Here is a 26,984-nt window from a genome sequence, read left to right as displayed (position 1 = left end):
ATTGTGTTTACTGTGTCTTTAGCAAACTGGGAGTTGCTCCTAAGAAAAGCAGTCTTTGGTTTCTGTGATAAGCAACAAACTTCTTCCTCCAAAGATGTTCTGGCAAAACCAGTCTCCCTTCCATGTAGTGAGTCTTCTCCTAGGAGCATGTGTGGACTACAGTCATCGGGGAGCAATGCCTAAACACAATCACGGAAGATTGCATGGGCTGTTGCCCTGCTTCTGGGTATGCATACTTTAAAACATTTCTCATTAAACTGCCTATCTCAAATAGCAAAAGGCATTAGAGAATCAGCCCACCTTCAATGAACTTCCCCATCTTCCTCTCTCACCTTGTGTCTCTGTTGTTCTCATTTCCTCTCACGTAATTAAACTCAGAAAGAAAACACTACTTAGTGAGCAGCAGACCTGTACCATCACAGTTCCCAGATTCCTTGCATTATCCTTGAGCACAGGTGCTTAATGCCCATCACTTTTTGCAAGGTTGCCTCACTGTTAATGATGGGGAATATGGACAGGTGTGTCATCATGACTCCCCCTACTCTAGTGACTCCACCAGCTGGGCCAGTGATGCTGTCAAACATTCCCAAAAGGCAGAGCAGAAGAATCCATGCAGTGTCTCTCCTTTTCCATTAACAGGAAGCAAAGACTACATCCTCCTGAGCTTACCCTGAGATTCCAAGAGAACAGTCCTCAAAGATGGCCCAGTGTCTTAAGCAATAGAGAATAGGGAAACACAATGGCAGGCTGCCCTCTGCACCTTTTGTGCATTTCCTAGGATGCTGGATTCTTGGAATCCCTGGGCATTTCCTTACTATTCTATATAGCAGAGTTTATCATGATTATGAAATAAAGATCTGTATTACTCTGCATTTCTTAACCTCTAAAATGAATCTGAGTTCTGTTGCTTTCTTAACTACATCACAAACCTATGATTGTTTGTAATTATGGTGGCTCCATATATTTTGGACTTTGGTTGCCAGGTAATTCCACACTCCGAGCCTGGCTTCCAGGCTGTATTAATTCTTCATACCTGAGCAAGACTTCAGTTGTTGCAGAATTGGAGATGCAAGAAGCACTGTGACCATCACATTTTCCTATGGCTTCGACCTTTGCTTCTCATGTTTCACCAAAATTTAATTGAACCAAAAGAAACAGAAAAATCTCTATCAAAAAATCATTTCATCCCAGGAAATTTTTTAAATAACCATATTAATCTTTCATCTGATTCATAAACTATGAAAGAGAAATCAACCAGTAATAGGCCACAGTAAGGAAAAATAAAACATAGGAGAAGTGTTTCAAATGTCTATGTTATCCCCTTGGAAATATCTCCACAGTATTTTTAGACAATTATTGTCATAAAGATACATGTAAAGTGAAGACTATGTGGTATGTGTTTATACTTCAATTTTCTATAGTTAATATGTCATAGTAAAGGCACAATTTACATTTAACCACCTTTTGAATGGGAAAAATAGACTGCTTACAGTACTATCTTGTCTGTTCAATAACCTATGGGTACAATCACAAACCATATAGATAACATTAGCCCCAGTATAGTATCACTGTGAAAACAAATTATGATGATTAAATCAACTTTTTTTTTAATGTATTCAACCACATTCCAGTCTCCTGCCAACACAGTAGTGGACTAGAATAGAGTGATTGCTATAATGGGTTTATTTTTTGTTTGTCTGTTTGAAACTTAATGTAATGATATTATATAGTAAAATGAAATCCTGACTGTTGTAGCAAAAGATTAAAAGTGAAAATTTACCCCCTTTTCTTATCCTGTATGCAAGAACACTGGTCACAAAAGCACAGGAACACACAGAAATACAGATCGGCAATTAGCCTCCCTTCTGACCTCAGCACAGATGCCTCTCACTTCCTTCCCTACCCCAGGAGCCTCCTCTCCCTTGCTCACCACTGCTTCTTGTTTGCCCCTTCAAGAAAGTAAACTCCGTGAAAGCTCGGACCTTAAGGCTCCCACTGACAGCACCTAAAACAGTGCCTGGCACATTAGGGCTGGCAGGTTGACTCGATCAGCAGTGGCAACTGAAAGACTAATGCTGAGTTAGCTCCTGTGAGAGGAAATGGAGTGGACGGCCTCCCCTTTCATGATGCATTCAACCAGTTTCAGTTTCTGCCACCTACGCTTGGTCTAGTTCAATGTCAAAAGGGCTTTCCCACACAGATTCACTTTCATGGGTTGGTGGTTTTCTGCATGATTCAAGAAGTCAACACAATATAAAAAGATACATGCAGAAAGATGCGTCATTCCTACACCTACCCCTAATACTTCTGCTCCTCTCTGCCTGCTAAGATAGGCATCTGTATTAGGTTTTTGTTTATCCTTCCAGTGTTTCTTCATGCAAATATAAGCAAGTTCACCTATGTATTTTCAGATCCCCTCTTTTCTTACACAGAGGTAGCACACTATATACACTAGTCTCCACCTTGCTTCTTTCACTTGGCAATGTGCCAGGACATCATTCCGTGTCAGAACAGAGATCTTCACCACTCTCTTTCAACAACTGCACAGCATTCCACTGTGCACATAGCCATCCCTCACCACTCCCTTACTGACTGGTGGCCGCGTGGTAGCTTCTGATGTTCTGGTATTACACACGAAGCTGCAAAGATAACCCCGTACAAATGTCATTTCATTGTGTGTGCAGGAAGGATCCCCAAGAGCAGGCCTGCTGCATCTGTGGTGCTGGCCCTCACCACCAGATCCCCCTCCAGCAGGGCTGTTGAAACAGTCAGGCACTGTAAAGAGGTGTGTGTGTGTGGTAGGAGTCATTAGATTTTTTTCCACTCTTGTCAAGGGGAGTGGTAACCTAATTCTTCACTTTCGTAAAACACAGACTCTTAAAAAATTTGAATATATGCAGCATCCCCCAATGATGATTGTCCTTCCATTTCCCTATTCTACTTTCAGCCATCAGTGTTCTAGGTTAACAGATTTTCCCTCTAGTAACCTACTAGAGGATAACAGACCCTCAAAAAAGCACTGAAAGCCTAGTTAATATAGGTGAAATTAAATTTTTATAAGAGTATTTAAGGACTCAAAAAACTTTTTTTTCATCACGATATCCAAAATGACATGGAAAAACATAATATTTAAAAACCTTATTCATTCCAATTCAGGGGACCCCCAAAAACAATTTATATTCTCCAGGTTTTTAGTAATTCATGACTGTTTTTCACAGTGAGAATCTAAAATTAGAAAATGATGCCTATTTTCAGAATTAATGAAAAGGTCCTTTTCTCACCCCTTCCAGAGAAGGCAGGAGGAAACAACATACTTTCACATGAGAATCTCAGCTTTCAGGAAATCGACTCTCTGACTTAGGATATTCATTACAGGCAAAGAGCACAAAAGCAAGGGTCTGCTTTTGTATAGCACAATTTATTATGTATGAGTATACTCAATCATTCCTTTGTTTGATATAATTGTGTAACACCTTCAATATACTTTAAAAACCATCTGGCATGGACAATATAATATTCTTCCTCTGCTAGTGAATATAAACTTCAATTATAGGGAAAATTATTTACCTTAATCAGTAACTCATTCTCCATCTACCAAAGACATGTACAAAAATGTCTCCAGCTACTTTATTCCTAACAGCTCCAAACTGGAAATAATTAGATGTCCATCAAGTGTAGAATGGGTATCTATATGTCATACAGTGGAATGCTGCACAGCAATGGGGAAAAATGAACACTTCACCCATGCCACAACACGAATCACTCTCACAAAACCTAAGTATGATTCCATCTGTATGGAATTCAAATCAGGCCAAACTAATACACAATGACAGAGATCAGAATAGTGATCACCTTCGGGTGGCACCTGTGAGGGGCTGTTGTTCCAACTGGGGAAAGGATACCAAGTAGCCTTCCAGGTCATTAAAAATGTCCTACAGCTTGATCTAAGTGGTCATTACATGGGTTAAAAATGTTTGAGATTTGTGAACTTAATTATATGTAAATTATATCTCAACATCCTGAGCTGGTTAGCTAGGATCTAACCAAGAGGTCCTTACTCCAGATGTGGTCAACCAGAAGCACGCCCACATTTACACTTGAGTAATATTAGTCCTCTGCTAACTAGCAGAATGAATGTCAGAAATTATTTTTTTCTGGATGAAATCATGGCTTACTGATTAGCCTGATAAGTGTTGGGAATGTGGTACAATATTTTAGGTACTCCCAACCCTTGAGCAGATGGGGTATGAGAACACGTGCAGCAAGGCCCACAGCCTGTACCCTGAGGCTTGACTCTGAAAAAGGTCCAGCCATTGGTCTGGAGGATTTCTGGCTGCCTGATGCCCAGCATGAGGGTGACGGAATCCTGCCTTTGGAATATTGGCGATCGTACCTCAAGGGAAGCTTTCACCCCAAGCTGTGGTCAGCGCACCTACAAGAGCGATGGGACCAGAGATGAGACAAGCTGCACAGCAGCACCCACAGAAGGCAGCCAGCCACAGGAGGTTTCCAAGAGCAGCCACAGTTCTTAGGGACTTGTAGAGAAAGATAGAGGACATGATCCATATGTGCAGATGACCCAAAATTAAATCAGATGAAAGACTCAGAATTCTCAAGACCTTGACAGGCTGGCTTAGTGAACTGGATCTAACAAGGTAACAGGAGGAGGGACCTACACGGCTGGCAGGGAGGAGCAGGAGGGGGATGCTGAGCTCCTTTTCCCTCCCTTCTCTTGGGCGCCTACTGGAAGCCCACCTGCCCCTCTTCTCCCTCTGCCAGGGAGGAGGCCTTCAGTGGGCAGCGCCACCTGATTCAGAGGTTCAGGATTAGGAAGCCTTTTACTGCAATACACCACAATTTAACTTTTATCAGAAATAAAGTTAGTATTTGGTCTCCATCTTTCTGATGCCCACATCCCTACCTCTTAACTAGTTCGCAACTACTTTAGAGCTCAGGTGGAAAAGCCGGGTTCTCAATCTGCTCTCATCCCTCACACACATAACAAGGTGGCCTGGGACAGGTTTGGGTGGCAAGGCAAAGAAGCTGAGAAGTGGCTGCTCAGGGCACCTGCACAATGCGGAAAAGGTGCCAGTGGCCATGTGACCTCTGGGGGTGGAGCACCTGACATCCCCAGGCCGTTACTGCGTGACTGTTCCATTCTTTTGTTCTGAAAAAAATGGGAGTTTCCATGGATAGGTAACCTGACAGATTCAACATTTCATCTCCTTGAATAAAACACCAGAGTCTCAAATAATGAAACATAATGAAATAGGACTGCCAAATGCCTCCTTGTAGCTCTAAATGGCATTTATGAACACTTCTGGGGCATATAAAATGCAAGCCCAAATCTGTTAGTCCTGAAATAAATTTTCTGCCTCTTTTTCTCTGACAAGTGTGCAATGTATCTAGCCAGTTGACACTAGGTCTGCCCAACCTATAGGCTGACCTATAGGTCAAGTCCCATATGAAGCACCCTCTAACCCATCTCAGTTAATTCCAAATTTCCATCTCATTGTGTGATAGAGCCATAGTCTATAAACTCTGAAACCTCCTTCTCCAAGAACAAGAGATAAATGAACAATCAGAGCAGCACTTCCCAAAGGTGTTAAACATGAAACAATGATCCTTAAAGATCACTCAGCTGCTCCTACTCCTAGGTCCCCAGATGAAGGGACATCAGTAACATTAAGAGAATTTGGTGTATGATCTGACCACACCTGGGGCACCTGAATATGACCTGGATACCAAAGATACTTAAATATTATTATTAATTGTGTTTATTGTGGTATGTTACTTTGGTTACAGTGGAAAACATTTTTCTTTCTCTCCTTCCTTCCTTGGGGGAATGGAGGAGCAGATATTCTTCGTAAGTATTAACAGAGGCGGAATGTCAGGATAACATTTTTTTATTGAAATGTAACTGACATGCTAAGTTGAACTGTGTATGACAGGATGATTTGATACACTTATATACTGCAATATGATTACCATGGTAGTGTTAGCTAATACCTCCATCATGTCACATAATTACCATTTCTTACTCCTGGTGAGAATATTTATGATCTAGTCTTTCAGCAACTTTCTACTATATGATACAGTATGTTAACTATAATCACCATGCTGTGCATTAGATTCCCAAAACATTCGTCTTCTACCTGCACGTTTGTACCCCTTGATCAACATTTTCCCTTTTCTCTTATCTGCCAGCCAGTGGTTACCATCGTTCTATACTCTCTGTTTCCACAAGTTGGGCTTTTTTAGACTGTATGTGTAAGTGAAACCATACAGTATTTGTCTTTCTCGGTCTGATGTATTTCACTTAGCATAATGCCCTCAAGGCCCATCCATGTTGTTGCAAATGGAAGGATTTGCTTCTTTCCCACTGTCCGAATACTATTCCACTGTATATCTATAGCACGTCTTCTTTAATCCATTCATATATTGATGGATACTTAGGTTGTTTCCATGTCTTGGCTATTGTGAATAATGCTGCAATACGGTATCTTTAATACTTTAAAATATCTTGGCATTTTTTACAAATGGAATAATTTAAATAAATGAATGAATGAATGAATGAATAGCTGGCCTGACCAAGGTACACACAGCTGGTTAGTGGTGGAGGTGATTAATGGCCAAGCATCCTTTCTCTGTCTTATAAAAGACCATATGCAATGTCTTACACATCCTCTACAGCAGAGCAGCTACTAAACATGACTGCAACCTTTCAGAGGGCCGTTTGGCTTTGGAGGGCCCTGCACCTTTCAAATCAGTGTGGCAAACTCAGCTTTAATGAAAAGAACACATTACTAGACTGGTCTTCTTCTCTGACCCAAATGACCACATAATGGCTGAACAGTCATTGAATATTGGCCTGAGCCGACATCTGTTCTGAGTTTCTAGGACCCTGTCAGTGCACAAAGAAACTAGAATTTTTCACAACATAATAACATGATCTAATAGGATTAGTGTATAATCACACAATAAAAAAACATGAACTGCTTACTATGTACAAGATATATTTTAAGTGTTTGACAAGAATGACCTCAGTTACTCACCATCACATCCAGAGATTCTCTGCATCATACAAAGTGGCCAGGGCACAGAGAATTTAAGGAACTTGCCACGACCACAGAGCACTAAGGGAACAGGACAGGGTCGGCATTTTGGGTGCTCTACCATGTGTTCTTCCTATGCCCACTCTCCATTTCTGCATAGTCACACACAATGGTTTTCACAGGGAGAAATGGTCCAGGGATTATTCCTTCTCCTTGCTGTCTTCAAAAATGGTACAGAAGAATAAAAACAAAAGGTAAAAGAGAAAAATAAAATCTGGCCCCACAAGCCAAAACAAAATGTCTGATGTCAGAAGAATCTCTCAATTTGTTTTTCTCATGAAAAAAATCAAATCATTTACATATTGCTTAACTGTCTTCTCCAAACAAACCAGGCAGGAGGTCCAGGCAGCTGCAGAATTTCTCCCCAAGAACTATCTGGAGACTGCCCTGTGGGCAGCAGAGGCCTGGAGCTGCCCATGAGGCCTGAAGCTCTCATCCTGAAGAGATGCAAAGCTGTCACTCATTCTCCTCAAGGGGTCTGGACAAATTTCTACCAAAAAGTTTTCACACACATGGGAAATAAAGGAGGATACGGTCCACCTTCCAGTACCTTCACTAACTCTTCCAGTATTGACAAGGACCTTGAATGAAGCTGTATAATTAAATTACTTCTTAACTTTAAACTTGTACCTTCAAAGCTTAAATGAGACACAAGACCAAAATAATCATATTCAAACAGCCAATCCTAGAAAAGGTGTGGTGTCTTAGGAAGAATCAGGGAAACTACCTCTTGGAATGGTCCTTAGTCTTGTTCTAGAACTTCCATTAGTCCAATTATTTCCAACAGGAAGAAGTTAAGAGTACCTCATGCCACCTTAGAAGAAGTCACAGAATTCTCAAAAGAAGTCAGAGTCAACCCAAGACACAGCCTATGTAGCTTCTGAAGGGAGACAGGAAGGAGAGGCTAAAACCAGATCAGCAGAACTGAGGTCTAACTAAAGGACTTGGTGACACGGGCTGCAAACGGCCTTATCACAAGAAGAGAAAGGAGTTTTGACATGGCTATATCCCTACTTGAAAAATCTGAGCTTCCTCAAAAATGAGTCTGAATGATGAAGGTAATAATTGAGGCAAAGGCCATATTTCCCAACTGCAGTAGAAATGAAAAGTACTATCTACAGAGGACAAGAGCCTCTCATACAGAATATCCTCCTTTCACCAGTTGGGAACTTGTCGTTCCTCCCCAAAATTTATTATTGTTAAAATTAGTATTTGACTTTCACCAAATGCCAGCAGCCTGTCTCTATTTGCTATTATGACTCCATCATTCGTTCACCTCTGAACTGACTTTCAAAACATTGCTAACTTTGTCCCAGAAAACAACAGGCAGGGACAAAGATAAGGAAGGCAATTAAAAGTTATACTAACAATAAAATAAATTAGTGATACAATTTTCTGCAGTTGTCAAGGCATGGTTTATGACTTTTACATTTAAAAGACTGGGAATTTTTTCTTCTTTTTATTACTGCAGATAGTGAAATGGGATGAGTATAATGGCTAAAGGCAAGTCAGGAAGAGAAAACATCCTGGGACAGTCTCCTGTCTAGAAATGGGAGTTAACATTGCCAGACAACAATGGTCTGAATCACCAGAAGGTAACTGTCTGCTTGGCAGCCCAGTCGTGTCCTCTCCATTCAGGTCCATATTTTCATGCTACATATCTCACAGCTGGCTAACAGGGAAGCCAGACTGGTAACCAGAGAGAGTAGGCTTAAGGCCCATCCCTTGTACCGAAGGCAGGCAAAACTAAAATGGCAGAACCAAAGCTAACTCTAAGTGAACCCCAGCCGTGCAGTGTACAACAGGGTCCACGGAGGTTTCATTTCAGAACTGGCACATTAACTCAGTTTGAATACTCTCCTCCTCTACATCTGAGACCAGAGAAATTGGGGGTTCCACAGTCATTCTCATGTCTGGCTATGTGAGTGCAACATGAGGTTTATGCCTCTATAAAGGCAATTACAAAATTACACTGTAGAGGCGGCAGAGCCAAGATGGTGGCATGAGTAGGGCAGCGGAAATCTCCTCCCAAAACCACATACATTTTTGAAAATACTAAAAATACAACTCTTCCTAAAAGAGAGACCAGAAGACACAGGACAACGGCCAGACTGTATCCACACCTGCGAGAACCCAGCGCCTCGCGAAGGGGGTAAGATACAAGCTGCGGCCCAGTGGGACCCGAGCACCCCTCACCCCAGCTCCCGGCGGGAGGAGAGGAGTCGGAGCAGGGAGGGAGAGGGAGCCCAGGACTGCTGAACACCCAGCCCCAGCCATGCACACCACAGCGCAGACACAGTGCGTGCGTGGGGTGGTGGAAACTAGGGAAACAGGACAGTAAGACCTGTGAGCGGGTCCCTGAGGCCGGCGCCCCGGACACAAAGAAAAGCGACTGCTTTTTGAAAGTCTTAAAGGGGCAGGGACCCCACAGCTGGACGGAAGCATCCCGGGACACTTAGCCCAGCAGCTGGGAATCCCGGGGAACTCTGGGCACCCTAACCCCCTGGACAGCAGCACACCTTGGAGGCCCCTCAGGGCGATAAACAGCCTCCCACCTGCCTCCCCTCAGACGCGGCTCCACCATATTGGAGCAGCAAACCGAAGTGCCTCCCACAAACCACCTCTACAGGGTATTTTAGAGGGATTGTTCTAGATGGGAGCACTCCTAAGACTAAACAGATGTCACCAGAGAAAATAAAATCACAGCAAAGAAAGCAGACCAACCAAATACTAACTAAAGGCAAAAAATAAAATCAACTACCCACCAAAGCAGTTAAAGGAAACACAAAAGAGCACAGAATAAAACAACCAACATATAATGAACAGAGGAGGAGGAATAAGAAGGGAGAGAAGTAAAGAATCACCAGACAGTGTTTATAACAGCTCAATAAGCAAGTTAAGTTAGACAATAAGATACTAAAGAAGATAACCTTGAACAAGTGGGACTATATCAAGCTGAAAAGCTTCTGTATAGCAACGGACACCATCAATAGAGCAAGAAGGTACCCTACAGTATGGGAGAATATATTCATAAATGACAGATCCGATAAAGGCTTGACATCCAAAATAAATAAAGACCTCATGCACCTCAACAAACAAAAAGCAAATAATCTAATTAAAAAATGGGCAGAGGAGCTGAACAGTTCTTCAAAGAAGAAATTCAGGTAGCAACAGACACATGAAAAGATGCTCCACATTGCTAGTTATCAGAGAAAGCAAATTAAAAGCACAATGAGATATCACCTCACACCTGTAAGGATGGCTACCATCCAAAAGACAAACAACAACAAATATTGGCGAGGTTGTGGAGAAAGGGGAACCCCCCTACACTGCTGGTGGGAATGTAAATTAGTTCAACCATTGTGGAAAAGTTCCTCAAAATGCTCAAAATAGACTTACCATTTGACCCAGGAATTCCACTTCTAGGAATTTACCCTAAGAATGCAGCACTCCAGTTTGAAAAAGACAGATGCACCCCTATGTTTATCGCAGCACTATTTACAATAGCCAAGAAATGGAAGCAACCTAAGTGTTCATCAGTAGATTAATGGATAAAGAAGATGTGGTACATATATACAATGGAATATTATTCAGCCATAAGAAGAAAACAGATCCTACCATTTGCAACAACATGGATGGAGCTAGAGGGTATTATGCTCAGTGAAATAAGCAAGCGGAGAAAGACAAATACCAAATGATTTCACTCATCTGTGGAGTATAAGAACAAAGGAAAAACTTAAGGAACAAAACAGCAGCAGGATCACAGAACCTAAGAATGGACTAACAGTTACCAAAGGGAAAGAGACTGGGGAGAATGGGAGGGTAGGGAGAGATAAGGGCGGGGAAGAAGAAAGGGGGTATTATGATTAGCATGTATAATGTGGGGGGTGGGGGAAAGGGGAGGGCTGTGCAACACAGAGAAGACAAGTAGTGATTCTACAACATCTTACTATGCTGATGGACAGTGACTGTAATGGGGTTTGTGGGGGGGACTTGGTGTAGGGGAGAGCCTAGTAAACATAATGTTCTTCATGTAATTGTAGATTAATGATAAAAAAATTTAAAAAATAAATAATAAATGACACTGTAACTACTAATGTCTTTGCTTGTCTGTTCCCTCCCCTGCCATGGGGCCGCCCTCAAATGTGAACAACATGATTTAGCCAACTGTATGTTTGACAGCAGCACCTGGCACACAGTGGGCATCTATCATCTCTGTCCCATAAATACTGAATGGTTCTTATAAACAGACAATCCCTGAGAAGACTCCCTGCTCATAAACATCCTTCCTACTCAAGCCAAAGTTTCACCAGGGAAAGCTCATTGCTTTGGCTCTGTCTTCCAGAGTCCTTAACAAAATAGATCTGAGAGGAGTGTCACTGTTTCCTCAACTGCTGTGAGCTAAAATAGAAAGGGAGTAAAAGAAAATGGCTCAAAATGAACGGGAAAGGCTAGCAAGGAAAGAAATGGTGAGGGAACACAAGCAGGAAGAGCAGAAGAGATAAGAAAAGGTAAGACAAGAAGGAAGAGAAGAAATGTCCCCCCTTCTCCAGAGTTTTACGTGGAATCTCCCATCCCTGCCTCCTGTCCTGGCAGAATTTTGGACATTTCCAAGGATACTCATTTCCAACATGCTCCTCTTTACAAATGAAATGGAGGAAGTAGGTTTTCACTTTTTCCAAAATGCTAAACAATGGCTGAAAATTCCCTTTTGAACTTTTCCTTGTTAGAAACGGAAGTAAAGGGAAAAACACTTCATAATCAACCTTCCCCAATCTAAAAAGCAACATCATTGGAGTTTAAACATATGGAAACTAACTGAAGCTGAATATTCAGGGTTTAGAATAACAACCAAAGACAGTGAATATGAATGAAGGGCTTTGCAGATCTATCTGAAAACATTAGCAGAACGAAGTTCCATTTTTCTATCAAGTTTTAAAAGAAATTAAAGTTTTAAGGAAAGCAAATTACTAATAAAGACTATTTAATAACTTTTGAGCCTATCGTTTAAATTTTATTGAGTTTCAGTCCATCCTAATTTATTCATAAGACCTAAAGAATTGTAATTGCTGCACTTTTGTGCCAATTTCCATTTATCCATGTGCAAGAAAACTATTTTTATATAATTTCCAATCCATTCTGTGTTCTGGAGATTTTACTGAAACTATCATCAAATGATTCTCAGGTGATGTGGGATTTTCATTCTCTTCTAGGAAGAGAATATATGAAGTTAAGTTTAGAAAATAGGTATCCAACAGAACTAAAATATGACAATAATGGCAGGGGGAAAAAAAAGAACAACAGACCTACTATTTCATAATCACTACCTAATTAAAAAGTGACTTTCATAGGGAGTTGGAAAGAGTGAACCCCAGGCCAGGGGAGCCCGTCTCTGCCATTCATCAGATTTAAAGAGAAGTTTCTGCCAGAAAGTAAGGCAGGTCAGCCCACTAAATTCTTTCCCATTTGGTTGAGGAAAACAGAATCTCTAGAGCCTGCTTGTGATGCTGGGGTTCTTGTTTGCAGAGCTGAAGAATGAGCCTCACAAACAGTTGAGCTAGGAGAGCAAGGTACAGGCTTTTATTTAGAGATAAAGTGAAAGGACAGAGCTCCCAGCTCACGCCAGGAGAGGACAAGAGAGTCCATCGTTGGTGCGTTCTCTAGGGGGTTTTATAGGCAGTTGAGGATTTTTTGAGAACATGAAAAAACTTAAGGGTGGGGACTTGTTAAGTGGTCTCTGAATATTAAAAATTAACTTAATGTAAGGAATTTCCTGCCTTGATTTATCTCTGGGACACCGGCACTTGGGTCCAGGAGCATATCAAAAGGCTGCCTGCCCAGCTCCCAAGGTGGGCCGAGGTATTGTCTACTTGCTAAAGAATCTTGCCTCTTGAACTTCCTGGGTGTTAAAATGCAATCTTATTTTCAAGATGGAATTCTTCCTACCTTTTACTATGCCATTTACAGCTGGGTCTGCATGCTGACTTAGTTGCTCAGTTTGCAGAATCACCTCGTCAGATCTGAAGGAGAAAAGACAGCACACATAGGCCTGGGCCTTTTAGCATGCTAAAGTGAATCTTACACATGGTTACAAATGATTAGCATAATAAAACGTGCTACTCTTTATCTGGGGAACATTAACTGATTTCACTGAAGAATGATTCTAGAGCTCAATGTTTAACATAGAGTTTTAGTAGGGGGGTTTCCTTGCATATAGTTACATTGCTCTGACTGCAAATATCCTGCCCTGCCCCCTCCGGAGGCCCTCACCCTACTCTGACTACATCCATGGTCCCTGTTTCACTTGGTTACAAAGAGCAGAAAAAACAAGTAATTTCTGCCCCTCTCAGGACTCCAAACTGTCAGGTTCAAGAGCAAACCACTCAGGATGCAGCTCTGTGGCTGGTTCTTGGAGCAGATGTTCCCCCAGCCGCTAATGCAAACAGAAGGGGAAGGAAGAACAGTAAGGGCAAAATCCACATTTGTCATCACAACCAGGCCCCCAAACGCAAGCAAACAGTAAAATACACAATATTTCAGTACTGTGAGTTAATCTCCGTAGCTCACTCAACAGCTATAAAGCTTACTTTATCTTACCGAAATAAAGGGATGCACATTCAGAATAATTTTGAAAACATTTGGCTCTGCTGTCTAGCCTCCAGTCAATAAATGCACCCGTAGACAGGTGCTTTCAATACACATTAAACCACAACAAACAACTGTTCTGGTCTCTGAGACACAAGTCTTTTTTCCCACAGAAAACATCAGTCATAATTCAAAAATGACTTGTGGAAAAGGAAATTTATCCTGTGGTGTACAGAACAATAGTGTTCAGAGGGCCAGGCACTGGGACTTGGGTAATAGCTCCTGGGAGACGCAGACAACTGTCTGACGTCTGTCCTACCCTGACTACAGTTTCCTACCCATGAGATGTGCAAGGCTGCACTTCATAACTGGGAGGGGAAAGGGAAAGAACCCGGCAGCAGAAAGCTGTGGTCTTGGGAAAATTCCATGAAAAGCCAAAATCAAATAGAAATATTACGCCTTTCTAAAAAGCGAAAGTAATATAGTGCACTCCAAGGGTGCGGTTTGTATTCAGCGTCCAAAGGCAAGTTTCTTTTTTTTATTGTTAACTAGTCAAAACTATTAACTGTGTGGTAGGATACGGCAAGCAGGGAGGAAAGAGGGAGGCTGCCCCAAAGCCATGGGAACACACCTGTCACAGTGCTACTGAGATACCTCACACTTCAGAAGCTGTGGTGAGAAGTTTAAAGCTTAGGGTTAATAATCCCTAGCAGAATACCAAAAATGGAGACCCACTACCCCTGGGCAAGAGGTCAGCAGGAGTAGGCAAATTTTATTAAAATGTTTAATTCCCAGATTAGTGAAATGAATAGAAAAGTGCTCCCAGAAAACAGGAACTGGCTACAAGAAGAGAAAGACAAGCCCGGGGACCCCTACTGGTAGAATACGGGGCTTAGACGGGGAGGGTTTTCTTAGAAGCTGAGCACGCCACTTAAGAAAGTAAAAGAATTAATGTCTTGGGAATTATGCCTTTTCATACTTCCTATTCAGAGAGGACAACAGCCACATACATAATCCCATCAGGGCAGGGGATGGCCAGGTGGTTTACCCAAAGCACAGGGGAGTACCAGAGGTGGACAAGAGACCTAAAGAGCTGTTCAGAAGGAGGGTTCTTTTCAAAGGCGGATCCATGAGCAGTGGTCCAATATAAAGGGGATGAGAGCCAATGCTCTGAGCGTGGGGCCAAGGTCTTCAGCAGCCAGACTTCCTCCACAATGAACCGGCGCAGAGCAGGGTGTAGAGGAAAGGGTTCACAGGGCAGGCATGCCACCTTCCCTCCATGGCCTGCTTCCAAGGCCAGCCCAAGGCTGGCAGCTGAGGTTGGGGTTTGGGAAGGGTTCCCACCACCCCAACAGAGACTGGTTATGCAAGCCATGTGGTTTAATGCCTGCAGAGAACAGAGAGGCAGAGAGAGGGAGAATGTGCCCACCTGCCTGACCACACTGGAGCCTTCTCCTGCCCTCAGACTGGGACTTACACCACTGGCTCTCCTGGCTCTCAGGTCTTTAGGCTGAAATTACACCTCTGACTCTCCTGGGCCTCTGTTTGCCAGCTACACATCACAGAACTTCTCAGCCTCCATAATGATAAGAGTCAGTTCCTAACAATAAATGGCTACCTATCTCCTATCTGTTCTTTTTCTCTGGAAATACACAAGAGTATTATTGATAGGTTTGAGAATATCAAAGAAATTTTTTAACTTTTCAACTATGGATGGAGATTTGCTGATTTAGGTCCTTAAATCTGTGGAAACTTTAAAGCAATCATCTGTTCAATGCTATTATCCCTAAAGCCACCAGCTAATTCTGAGCCAGTACTGAGGATTTATAACTAATGAGAAGAACAGTCTGGACTCTGTAAGCCAGCTCCACACCTTCACAGTCTGACTGGGCCCAGCCCTGCCCCTGGCTCCTGACAAGGGCAGCAGTGGCCACCTACTGACACATGTGGTCTGGGCCATGCGGAGGATGTACTCCACAGACACTACTGTGAAACCTCAAGCCCTGAAGAACTCTGCCATTTTTCAGGGGACATTCAGAAAGGTTGAGAGACCTGTCATGAGTCAAGATGTGTGTCTGATTCCAAACCCCATACATTCTATGCCATCACCCCATTATAGTAGGTAGACAGGCAGACATGAGCAGGGAGGCGGTTGGCGACTTTGGTGGTGTTTATATTTGGTAGTTAGATGCTTGTTAATACCCTAAACATTCCATGTAAACTGTTCTTGAGAGACATGAGGAGGGAGAGTATGCCGAGACTAAATGGTCCCACCAGACTGAAGTTGACCCTGCCTCCACTTCAGAGGACAGGACGCACTCATTAGCATACTGAAAATCACGTCCCTTGGCACCAAGACAGTTCCTAGGCAGATATCGCCTCCCTCCTCCCAGCAAGCCCCACCTCTCCCGGTGAATATTCCACCTCCTGCTTGATTCCAGCTGTAAGACATTCAACGGACACCCCCCAGCTGCTCACCACCAGAGTGTGCCCTCACTCCCTCCTTGAGTGTGCACTTTGCCTTACTGAAATGCTCTTTGCTTAAACCTGCTCGACCTGCTCATGAATTATTTCTCCACCAGAGTCAAGAACCTTCTCCCAGGTTGTCTCACTGGAAGCACAGGGAGACCTCCCCAGATTGAATTGCCTGATTATAGCCACAGCCAATTTGAGAAATATTCCAACACACTGGTGGTGTTTTTTGTTTTGTTTTGTTTTTAGGGTTGGTTATTAAAAGTAGAAAAGGGACAGAAAAGAGAGCTTTTCTTGTTCACATAAACAAAAATACTCAGTATCTTCCTTGGCGTTTAGAAATACTAAGGGCACCCTGAGAAAAATGGCCCCAGCCAGGTCAGACCCCAAGGACATATGGAAAAGTTGTTGAAATGCATGGTGCCAGCTGTTCCTACAGTGGAAAACCACGTGTCTCATTCTGCGTGAGCTGAGGGGAAAACTGTACTATGCCTACAAAGGCTTCCATGATAGGAGAAAGGTTTACGCTGAACACCTGCTTTCCTCGGGGTACTCTGGGATTTGGGTGCAAGCCAGGCATTCGTGATCAGCTCCAGTAGAGGCTCTGGCTGCTGAGTCTCCAAGAGCTCCTCTGGTGCCCACCTTTTTCACAGGTGCTGACGCACCTCCTGAGTGACTCCACCAGGGGAGGACCCTGGGAGTTAGGGCCTGGTCTCCCCTGGCCTTGGCCCCATTCGCCTTTCCTTTGCTGATCTCCCTCTGGACCTTCACACTATAGTAACTCATAGCCATGAATACAACTCTGAGCTGAGTCCTGTGAATTCCCCTGGCAAATTATCTACCCCAGCAGCGGTCTTCATAGCGGTCCCTACCACAGTGGGGCTTCATAGTTATTCATGACTGAGTAAACTCTGGTACCAGAGATGCTCACGACCCAACCCTGAGCCTTGTAGATGAGGAGCTGCATGCTTCCTGACCCAGTGCACCAAGGCAGGGATGGCAGTTCAAACTCCCAGGGACCACGCACACTTCGGAAGAGGCATTCATGCAACCAACAAAACTGCACAGGAAGAAGCCTGAGATTGTTGCCTAACAGGACTGCTAGTCCATCCTTGTTTACACTGGGATTCTAAACACAGCTACTTACGAGCTGAGGCTTGACCAACTCGAAGCACCCCAAAGACACGGTACTGAGAATGGCACTGAGCAAAGCTGCACGCAGCGGGGCTCTGCAGCTCCTCACTGTGTATCAGTGAGGGTTTTCCAGAGACTCAGAACAAACGGGAGATGCACAGATACACGCACTGGACATTTACGTAGGGATTAGCTCACACGGCTGCCGAAGCCAAGGAGCGCCAGCATCTGTGGTCTGCAAGCTGGGCACCAGGAAAGCAGGCGGTGGGATTCAGTTTGAGTTCAATGGCCTGAGGTCCAGGGGAACCAATGTCCCAGGCAGGAGATGCCGGATGTCCCAACTCAAGAAGCGAGAGCAAACTTGCCCTTCCTCTGCCTTTTCATTCCGTTCAGGTCCACAAAATTGGGTGAAGCCCACCCACATTAGGGAGGGCAATCTGCTTTACTCATTCCACGCAATCAAATGCTGATCTCTCCCAGACACATCCCCACAGACACACCCAGAAGTAATGTTTTACCAGTTATCTGGGCAGCCCTTAGCCCAGCCAAACTGACACATAAAATTAGCTATCATAATACATAAAATACATTACTGCAGAAATGCTCTGAATCCATGGCCTTGTTTTTCCTTCTTTTCTATGCTTTTCACTCTGTGAATATATATCAAGTGCCAACTTTCTGGAAGACATATCTAAGGCATCTGAGGGAGATACCAACAATATGGTCCCCATCCTCTTTCTTTCCAATCAAGTGAATCCCGAGCAAGCATCAGAAAATTCCAGGCACTAGAACTCTCAGAGTCGGCTGCCCTGGCCCAATTTCATCCTTCTCTCACTGACTAAATCACCAAGCACAACTGGAGGAGAGGACCATAAGGAAGCCTAGACAATTTTGTTTGTAAAAAGCAAGTATTTTTCAGAAATCAAACTCAATCTGAGAAAAAGAAAAAAGGAATGAAAGAAAATTACTGTGGACCTGGAGCAGGAAAAAAATCTCAATTGTTGGTAACTAAATCCTGTGGTCCACAGAAAGGGACTGGGTAGTGATAAGAATATCTGCAAATCTCCTAGGAAGTGTGAGGCGTAAAAGTAGCCAAGGTTAGGAAATTTTCAGCTGGGAGACTGGGGGGTCTCCATGCCCCACTAATGTCTAAGAAAACAACAGCACCCAGAGGGTAATTCTGAGGCTGGCTGAGATGAACTCCGACCTAGCACCTGGTGTGTGGTCTGTTGGTTTTTCTCCAGCAGAATTACACAATTCACGTTCCACCTGCCCCCACACCCAGAACACACTTGGGCATAGAGTCTGTGGTTCTCGTCAGTTATCTGGTGAGACAGTTCAGAGACTGTCAAGTCACTACATAGCATTTGTATTTACTTTAATTCTATGCAGCTTGTACACGACTCTCCCACAGGATCTCCCCTTGTGGTGCAGAAGCTCCCGTCACTAATACTTCACCATCTTGGGAAAATTTGGCTGAAATCTGGGCTTCAAGGGATACCAAGCATGAGCCCAGCAAGAGCAGAGCACAGGTGACAAGGCTCTGAAGCTGGACAAAGGTAAGTCCCCAGGGGCAAAAGCCCTGATATCTCCTGCAATAGCGGCAAGCACTGGCGCCCTGGAAACATTCATTCATTTGGTCTCATTTCGGAGGGAAGGTAAAAGGCTCCCACCTGGCTGCAACCCCCCAGGTGGGCCTGTGAAAAAAGACACAGACAGCAGACACCACCCACACCACCACGGGCAAATTCCTGTCCATCTCTGCGGGTCATACGTCCCGTGCTCTCTCACCAGCAACAAGTGGAGAATGGCTGCCAGTGTCCAGGAGAAGCATTCCCCACTGTTCCCAAAGAGCCTGCAGAATCTGGCAATCACCATTCCTCAGATGTACCCAAAATCTTTCTTCCTAATGCACAATATCAGACCCAAAGGACTGCCAGAGCCAGCTCTGCTCAAGGACACCCAGCAGAGCCTTCCCAGTTGCCTTTCCCAGGCGTGACCTGACTCCAGGACCCAGGGAAGGGTTGAAAGGGAATCATAGTTAGGGTAATACGAAGTCAGAAAAAATCAGGAGCTGCAAGAAGTTGCAGAGAACATCTGCAAAAGCTCAGTGGAAGCAAGGAGGTTGTAAATCTTAAAATGTAACATAAAAGGATAAAATTCATCACTTCAAGCTTTCCTAGGAAATCCCTTCAGGGAAGCAGAAAGGAGAAAAGTCAGACGCAGTCATGCGGGCAAGATGAGAGGCCTGTAAAGCACAGTCCCTTCCCCACGTCACTGCCTCTGGGGAGAGAAAACACTCTCATTGTACCCACTGGATACACTAGTCGGGCTGAAGACCCAAATAGCCACATTGGTTTCTCATACAAATTACTGAACCTTTTAAAGAAATTATGCCTTGGGGAAGTGATGGGGCCATTTATTAATTCTTGGTAGTGCATGTGATTAACCGATTCCCTTGTGGGTATCTGAGACTCAGTCTGGCTATCCACTCACACATCAGCGACTTAAATGATCATCATCTCTTATTCATCCAGACCAACTGTCCACCCTGGCTTCCTCTAGCACCTGCACTGCCTCATACGCAGTAAGGAATGAGCTAAAGGCTGATCTCAACCTCCACTACTGCCCTCAATAACCAGGGGTTACAGCACAGCTGTGAAAAACAACCTCGACCTCCAAGTGGCCTGTGTGGAAGTGAGATGTGTGTTTGATTAACTCTCCTACAAAACTTCCTTTCACATTTTGATTTACTGTTTTAATTTTTTCTTCTCTTCCCTAGTAAAATAAGGCAATAAGAAGATGGAGGAAGCATAAATTTTAAGAAGAAAATGAGGCTGATCTGATTTGTTATTCATAACCCAATAAAAAAAATTCACCACATTTATGCACAAGAGCTCAACTGCAAAGCCCCATAGAGAAACAACAGAGACAGTCAACACTCAAGACATGTGGGCTCCAGCTCCGGCTCTGCCCCTAAGGAAGTGCATGGTCTACACAGTCTGTGCAGCTGTCAGGCCTCAGTTCTTCATCTGCAGAATAGACAGTGCACTGCCTCATCCTCAGACTACAGCATGTGGCCCACAAGCAGGACAAGGGGAAAGTTGCATAATTCAAATGACTTCAGTAAAGGTTAATTTGATTACTTTAAAGTTAAAGCTCTAGGTATTCTGAAGCTCACTGATCCCTTTCACTCATATCAGAAGCAAAAATTCAGGGCTACAGGGCACTGCAAAACTGAAGCAATGCCATCAGCCCACCTATAAACAAGAGGAAGTGCCCCCAAAGTCTCTGTTCTCTCAGAGAGTGGACGAATTCCCTCAAGTACACATTTACTGTATTGCTTTCCTAAGCAATCCTCTTTTCATGGTGAGTACAAAGGTCAACATCAGCTTAATTCCATCCAAATGATCACAAATTCCTAAGGAGAGGGATATTAAATGAAGGGTTGTCTATGATTATCCTGACTGCATACCTCTGTCCACCAGAGAGCAGAAGATTGAGTGAATGGGCATGTGTGTTCACCACTATGGCAACTAAAATGAGGCAAGATAGTCAGAAGGCTGGAAGAAATAAGAGGAGAAAGCAAGGACATGTGGGAGACAAAACAAAAGAAGTGGGGGGCCCAGGGCCACCTCAGTGACCCACTTGCACACTGTAGGTGGAGAAGTGTTCTAAGAGCTGCATCCCTGGGGCCCAGGTGGCCACTGACAGTAAACCAGTCAACAAAATGAAGCTGGTGCAAACCATCATGCACAGTCCCCCAGACTTCCTAGAAGTGAAACCTCAGGAGGACCACAGCTGCCAGTGCACCCTCTACCCTTGTCTTCCAGATGCACCTGCTCACACCTGACCTTGGTGCTGTTTGCCACCCTTGTGCTAAGTACACCAAGACAGATGTAGAGGCACAGGGGTTGTGGCCAAGACAATGGGGTGGGGAGGGCCTTTTTGACTCTTGGTGGTCAGGAAAGAAAGCTCTGAAGAGGTGCCATTTAAACTTCTGGTTGAAGTATGAAGAGCCAGGCCAAGAGAGAAGGGGGCATGGGAAGGAAGAGTCAGAAAATGGGAAAGAACAAGGACAGGTAAGCAAGGGCTTGGTGCTGGCGGGGCTAAGGGAAGGCCAGTGAGTGGCCAGGGATGGAGAGGGAAGCCAATGATGCAGGCAGGAGGAGCAGGCTGGGAGCCTGGCAGCCACCACCCTGAGCACTCCGTGGGTGGCAGCAGGGAAGGCAGAGAAGGAGACAGCAGCTTGGCAGCAGGATGCCTGGACTTTATGCTGTTTCCCACGTGGCACTGGCTCCTGTAAGAGGTGAAAGAAAGAGGGACAAAAAGCAAGCAAGGAATCCACTGTGAAGCAGGGTTGTGGGGGAGGAGAAAGCAGTGGTAAAAGAGAAGAAAATGGACACCCTTGAGGGATGAGGTAGAGCAGGATTTTGAAAGCAGGGTAAAAGAAGCAGCTCTGGTGAAAAGAGAGCTGTGGAATAATAATTATGGGATGGAGGAGTGAGAGGACAGCAGCGTGAGAGGTGAGACACATAGAACTCCTCCCAAAACCACAAAGACTATGAAAATATAGTTAATACAACTAACACTAAAACAGCAACAGGAGGGAAGGCTGCAACAGACTGCATACGGACCTCACGAACAGAGCAGACCTCACGAAACAGGGCAACATATGAAAGCCTTGATCAGCGGGACCCAAGCCCTTCCCCCACCCCAGCTCACCAGCGGGAGGAAGAGAAACCGAGCGGGGAGTGGGTGGAAGCCTGGGACTGCTGAACACCTAGCCCTGGAGATCTGCTTTACAAGCAGAAACCTACATTGTGTGGTGCTGTGGAGGATGGGAGCTGGGACAGGTGGAGTGCTTGAGAGACTGAGATTCCGACCGTTTGTGGAGGACAGGGATCCACATCCAGCCGCTCTAGGACAAAGGAAAGGCGTGCAGTCTGAGAGATTTCCTAGCAGAGAGAGGGCTGCTGAAGGGGCACGTTTTGCATTGAGCTGCCTGCGCGGGAGAAGGGAGAGCTGGACAAGGTTGTCTGGGCATGCTCTGCCCAGCAGGTTGGGAACTTTGAAGAGCTTCTGGCGCTCCATCCGCCACTGGCTACTCAGCTTCAAGGCCCCCCACTGTGATACGCAGCCTGCCAAGCCTTCCTCCTGGCCTACCGGGAGCAGCTTGAAAACCGGCTATCATTGCACTGGCATCACACCAGCCGGAGGGAGGCCCATCTACAACAGCAGGAGACGCCAACCAGAGAGGCTTACACCTGTGTACTCTGTCCAAAGGCTCTGACACTAGAGACAGGCACTGCAGCCAGAAAGCAGGAAACAGCTCTTTCCTTCCCCCAGGCACCAGTGCCACTCCCCTATGAGCCCCAACCTCACTCTAAAGGCTGTGCAGCTCCAGAGACTGGAGCTTCTGGGCACTAGAGGGCACCACATAGAAATATGAAACGTCAAAAGAACCTGGTTCAGACCAAAATCTCACAAACCCCAGAAAAAGGGCCAAATGAAACTGAACTCACCAATATTCCTGAAAGAGAGTTCAAAATAAAAATCATAAACATGCTTATGGAGGTACAGAAAAATATTCAAAAACTCAGGAATGAATGTAAGATGGAGATTCAATCATTAAGAAATTCCATATCTGAAATGAAACATACAATGGAGGGATTTAAAAGCAGATTAGATGCAGTAGAAGAGAAGGTAAATGGAATAGAAATTAGAGAAGAGTAATACAAAGAAGGGAAGGCACAGAGAGAAAAAAGGATCTCTATGAATAAAAGAATATTGAGAGAACTGTGAGACCAATCCAAATAGAACAATATTCACATTATAGACGTACCAGAGAAGAAGAGAGAGAAAAAGGGATAGAAAATGTCATTGAGGACGTAATTGCTGAAAACTTCCCCAATCTGGGGAAGGATATAGTCGCTCAAGCCATGGAGGTGCACAGATCGCCAAACACAAGGGACCCAAGGAAGACAACATCAAGACACATAATAATTAAAATAGCAAAGATCAAGGATAAGGACACACTTTTAAAAGCAGTTACACTCAGAAAAAAGATCACATACAAAGGAAAACGCATCAGGCTATCATCAGATTTCTCAACAGAAACCTTACAGGCCAGAAGGGAGTGGCATGATATATTTAATGCAATGAAGCAGAAGGGCCTCAAACCAAGAATACTCCACCCAGAAAGGTTATCATTTAAATTTAGAGGGATTAAACAATTTTCAGATAAGCAAAAGCTGAGAGCATATACCTTCCACAAACCACCTCTGCAGTCCATTTTGGAGGGACTCCTACAGATGGAAGTATTCCTAAGGCTAAATAGATGTCACCCAAGGGATAGACAAAGAGTACAGAATATGATTCATAACATACAAAAAATGGAGGTGGAAGAAAAAGGAGGGGAAAAAAAAGAATCTTTAGGTTGTGTTTATAATAACATATGAAGTGAGTTAAATTAGACTGTTAGATAGTAAGGGAATTACCCTTGAACCTTTTGTAACCCCGAATCTAAAGCCTGCAATGGCAATAAGTACATATCTATCGATAATCACCCTAAATGTAAATGGACTGAATGCACCAATTAAAAGACACAGAGTCACTGAATGCATAAAAAAACAAGACTCATCTATATGCTGCCTACAAGAGACTGACCTCAAACCCAAAGGCATACACAGACTGAAAGTAAAGGGATGGAAAACGATATTTTGTGCAACTAATAGGGATAAAATAGCAGGAGTTGCAGTACTTGTATGAGACAAAATAAACATCAAAACAAAGAAAGTAACAAGAGACAAAGAAGGACATTACATAATGATAAGGGGTCAGTCCAAAAAGAGGATATAACTCTTATAAATAACTATGCACCCAACACAGGATCACCTACATATGTGAAAAAAATACTAACAGAATTAAAGGGGAAAAGAGAATGCAATGCATTCATTTAAGGAGACTTCAACACGCCACTCACTCCAAAGGACAGATCAACCAGTCAGAAAATAATTAAGGAGACAGAGGCACTGAACAACATATTAGAACAGACAGACCTAACAGACATCTACAGAACACTCCATCCAAAAGCAGGATACACATTCTTCTCAAGTGTACATGGAACATTTTCAAGAAGAGATCATATACTAGGCCACAAAAAGAGACTCACTAAATTCAGAAAGACTGAAATTGTACCAACCAGCTTCTCAGATCACAAAGGTATGTAAGTAGAAATAAATTGCACAAAGAAAACAAAAAAGCCCACAAACACATGGAGGCTTAATAACATGCTCCTAAATAATCAATGGATCAATGACCAAATGCAGAGATCAAGCAATATATGGAGACAAATGAAAACAGTAATTCCACACCACAAATCTGTGGGACACAGTGAAGCCCATGCTAAGAGGGAAATATATTGCAATACAGGCCTACCTCAGGAAAGAAGAAAAATCCCAAATGAACAGTCTAAACTCACAATTAACAAAAATAGAAAATGAAGAAGAAATGAGGCCCAAAGTCAGTAAAAGAAGGGACATAATAAAGATTAGAGCAGAAATGTATAAAATTGAGAAGAATAAAACAATAGAAGCAATGAAAGCAGGACCTGGTTCTTTGAGAAAATATAAAAAAACAGATAAACCCTTAGCCAGACTTCTCAAGAAAAAAACAGAGTCTACACACATAAACAGAATCAGAAATGAGAACCGAAAAATCACTACAGTCAACACAGAAATACAAAGAATTATGAGACAATACCATAAAAAATTATATGCTAACAAACTGAATAACCTAGAAGAAATGGACGACTTTCTAGAAAAATACAACCTTCCAAGGCTGACCCAGGAAGAAACAGAAAATCTGAATAGACCAATAAAAGCAAAGAAATTGAATTGGTAATCAAAAAACTACCTAAGAACAAAAGTCCCAGATCAGACGGTTTCACTCCTGAATTTTACCAAACATTTAGTGAATATCTAATACCCATCCTCCTTAAAGTTTTTGAAAAAGTAGAGGAGGGAATACTTCCAAACTCATTCTACGAGGCCAACATCACTCTAATACCAAAACCAGGCAAAGACACCACAAAAATAGAAAATTACAGACCAATATCCCTGATGAACATAGATGCTTTTTACTCAACAAAATATTAGCAAACCGAACTCAAAAATACATCAAAAAGATCATCCATCATGATCATGTGGGATTCATCCCAGGGATTCAAGGATGGTGCAACATTCGAAAATCCATCAACATCATCCACTACATCAACAAAAAGAAGGACAAAAACCATGTGATCATCTCCATAGATGCTGAAAAAGCATTCGACAAAATTCAACATCCATTCATGATAAAAACTCCCAACAAAATGGATATAGAGGGTAAGTACCTCAACATAATAAAGGCCATATATGATAAACCCACAGCCAACATCATACTTAACAACAAGAAGCCGAAAGCTTTTCTTTTAAGACTGGGAACAAGACAAGGATGCCCAATCTCCCCACTTTTATTCAAAATAGTTCTGTAGCTCCTAGTCACAGCAATCAGACAACACAAAGAAATAAAAGGCATCCAGATTGGCAAGGAAGAAGTCAAACTGTCCCTGTATGCAGATGACATGATATTGTACACAAAAAAACCCTAAAGAATCCACTCCAAAACTACTAGATCTAATATTTGAATACAGCAAAGTTGCAGAATATAAAATTAATACACAGAAATCTGTTGCATTTCTCTACACGAACAATGAACTAGCAGAACGAAAAATCAGGAAAACAATTCCATTCACAATTGCATCAAAAAGAATAAAATACCTAGGAGTAAACCTAGCCAAGGAAGTGAAGGACTTATACTCTGAAAACTACAAGACACGCACGAGAGAAATTAAAGAATAAACCAATAAATGGAAACATATCCCGTGCTCATAGATAGGAAGAATTAATATTGTTGAAATAGTCACCCTGCCTAAGCAATCTACAGATTCAATGCAATCCCTATCAAAATACCAGCAGCATTCTTCAATGAACTAGAGCAAATAGTTCTAAAATTCACATGGAATCACAAAACCCCCAAATAGCTAAAGCAATCCTGTAAAGGAAAAATAAAGCAGGGGAAATTATGCTCCCTGACTTCAAACTCTACTACAAAACAACAGTAATCAAGATAATTTGGTACTGGCACAAGAACAGACCCAAAGACCAATGGAACAGACTAGAAAGCCTAGATATAAACCCAAGTATATATGGTCAATTAATATACGATAAAGGAGCCATGGACATACAATGGGGAAATGACAGCCTCTTCAACAGCACATGTTGGCAAAAGTAGACAGCTAAATGCAAGAGAATTAAACTGGATTATTATCTAACCCCATACACAGAAGTAAACTCAAAATGGATCAAAGACTTGAATGTAAGTCATGAAACCATAAAACTCTTAGAAAACAACATAGGCAAAAATCTCTTGGACATAAACATGAGCAACTTCTTCATGAACATCTGTTGCCGGGCAAGGGAAACAAAAGCAAAAATGAACAAGTGCAACTATATCAAACTAAAAAGCTTCTGTACAGGAAAGGATACCATCAGTAGAACAAAAAGACATCCTACAGTATGGGAGAATATATTCATAAATGACAATATGTGATAAGGGGTTGACATCCAAATTATA

At 43.1% G+C, this 26,984-nt stretch overlaps 1 protein-coding gene and 1 pseudogene across 11 annotated transcripts in view; both read right to left on the bottom strand.

Annotated features, from left to right (window-relative positions):
• The window catches only part of CAMK1D (calcium/calmodulin dependent protein kinase ID), a 433,891-nt gene that overhangs the window by 318,915 nt on the left and 87,992 nt on the right, over positions 1-26,984 (bottom strand). The window contains exon 2 of one of the 11 annotated variants that reach the window (XM_073229303.1): positions 13,062-13,135. The exons of the other annotated variants lie outside the window; for them this stretch is intronic. The gene's annotated coding sequence lies outside the window, so the exon portion shown is untranslated. The remainder of the gene's footprint in view (positions 1-13,061; positions 13,136-26,984) is intronic. 11 annotated transcript variants of the gene reach the window in all.
• Positions 2,778-2,871, bottom strand: LOC118968990 (U6atac minor spliceosomal RNA; annotated as a pseudogene).

Source organism: Manis javanica, chromosome 2 (assembly GCF_040802235.1).
Source record: "Manis javanica isolate MJ-LG chromosome 2, MJ_LKY, whole genome shotgun sequence".
Classification (NCBI taxonomy): domain Eukaryota; kingdom Metazoa; phylum Chordata; class Mammalia; order Pholidota; family Manidae; genus Manis; species Manis javanica.
The sequence above is the reverse complement of the archived record's forward strand: the minus strand, read 5'-3'. Positions and strand labels throughout refer to the sequence as shown.